This window comes from Penaeus monodon, chromosome 19, assembly GCF_015228065.2.
Source record: "Penaeus monodon isolate SGIC_2016 chromosome 19, NSTDA_Pmon_1, whole genome shotgun sequence".
In the NCBI taxonomy this organism is placed as follows: Eukaryota; Metazoa; Arthropoda; class Malacostraca; order Decapoda; family Penaeidae; genus Penaeus; species Penaeus monodon.
In genome coordinates this window covers 7669274-7671471 of record NC_051404.1, presented here as the reverse complement: position 1 = coordinate 7671471, position 2198 = coordinate 7669274, and the positions used below count along the sequence as shown (strand labels likewise).

At 32.5% G+C, this 2198-nt stretch overlaps 1 protein-coding gene across 1 annotated transcript in view; it reads left to right on the top strand.

The window, feature by feature from the left end:
- LOC119585448 overlaps window positions 1-2198 on the top strand; it is a 6606-nt gene that overhangs the window by 1978 nt on the left and 2430 nt on the right. The window lies entirely within an intron of this gene.

Here is a 2198-nt window from a genome sequence, read left to right as displayed (position 1 = left end):
ATGAATCATTTATGCCATGGTGCTTACAGATCTAATCCAGGAAAATATTTACCATATTTAATAGCATATAAGACACTTTTTTCCAAACAAATGATTGAAAAAAACATTCCTGAGATAGGGACACTCTTTTCTGAACATAAATTGCTGAAATGGAGGTGTGTCTTTTATGCTTCAAATTTGGTAAGCATTACCAGTCTACATGATTATGATGTCATATATTAAATCTGGGGCATGTATGTGGTCATGTAAATGAAAGCAAAGAGGGGATAATATATGTGAAGCCTAGCATTATAAGATTGTAGATGACCATGCATTATATCCACTTTTTCTGTTGTACAGATGATTATTCACAGTAGAACCTCCTTTAGTGATGTTTTGACTTCCATGCTTTAAACTTCAGCATAGGCAAACAAACTCCCGTGAGGTACATTTTGTTATGATAGAGCTAGGGCGAGTTCTTTATTTCATGGTATATCACCAGGATGATCTACAAACTACAGGAAATATATGATGGAGAATTCATAACTATTGCCTGAGCATAAAGCATGGAGGCCAAAATCCAACTTTATATGTGGAATCGCTGACTTTATGATTTTTACCTTACCTGTGTTTTGTGCATATTTTTAAATTTTATTAGGAGTGTTATTTTGTGTGTTCTTGATGAATATTACATTAGGTTTTCACTGTCCTGTGAGTGGTTGTATTATTGATAATTTCCTAAACCTATAACCTCTTATAAGATGTACAGTTGAACCTTGGTCATTAGAGTGCATCTGATGAAGTAAATTGTCATATACCTTTTTAGCAGTCTGATATAAGACTGCTGTATGACCCTTCAGTTCCTTAGCATCAGACTTGTATGTGCCTCTTTAGTGGCCCAGCATCAAACTGTTTTAAACTTTGTTTGAGTGCTGTTTTTAAATTATGCTTATAAATGTTCTGACTGAATTTCCACCCTATATTTTTCATGTTTGTATTTTTTCACAGTATTACTGTGTACCTGGCAGTATTTGTTATTATCATTATTTGTATTTAGTCATTTTTTTTCCTTTGCTGTGTTCACGAAAAGGTGGACTAATATCATGTAACACAGTCACATTAGAGAATAAATGTAAAACAAGCACTAATACAGTTTATTGGTTAAGGCCGTGGAAAGAGTACTTTCATGGTGTCTGTAGGTATCTGCGTATTTTTCAGTATGTTTACAATAACAGCAGAACTCAATAAAATGTAGATTGATAGCCCTTAAAAGCAGTGAATACTTTTTGACTGACATTATATTGTAAACCCAAAAGATATTGCATATTAACTTTTATTCAATCAGGATTTTTAAATATCAATATTTTTAAATACGTTTTAATGTAATGTCTTTATGCCATCATTTTTGCTGCATATGCCAAACACTCAGCACTTATGGTTCATTGAAATGCAGTGTATCCTCTCCCAGTGGCCGTAGACCTTGCGTAGTGCCCTTTCTGTGACCAGTTGGTTTGGGCATTTAGAACCCTCATTTTATTTAAAGAGTCTTTAGATTTCTTTCTATTTTGATGTTACAATTTAGCTTTTGAAAAAGATAGAAGAATATAATTTTTTTTAGTTATTCCTTTTTTATGTGTTAGAATGCAGGCTTATCACCAATTATTTTTGAATAATTTTAGAGAGTAAGTATGATGAAAAGGAGAATAAGGATGTGTTATTGTCAATGCACATTAAAGTGGTACTCGTGTACCTTTGTTATGATTTGCAAAATTACGTGCATATATTTTATCAAGAGATATCAAAATCTCAAATACTCATTTGTCAGCTTGTAAGCTTGTCCAGAATCTTGCCTTTTACAATACTATGTTCTTAAATGCAAGAATAACTACTATATTTTTTTTTCCTACCTTTTCAGTTAATTTGAAACAGTTCAAAGATAGGCCATGTCAGAGGGATATTTTCATGCAGAGTAATATTTCATGCACTTGCATATTGTTATCTCTCTTCTGGTTGGTAGGGTCTTGATCGACTGGACAGATGATTATGAAATAATGGTTTTCCAAAAATGATTTAGTTCTCCTCTCTCTTTGTAGATGAAGGCTAGATTGTGTATTTGACATTATAAAAATCAAAATATTGATATATATAACCAGATCAGAGGATCTCTGTCGATGTTCATTTAGATTTGAATGGGTTGTACATCAAAGTACTGTTAGACT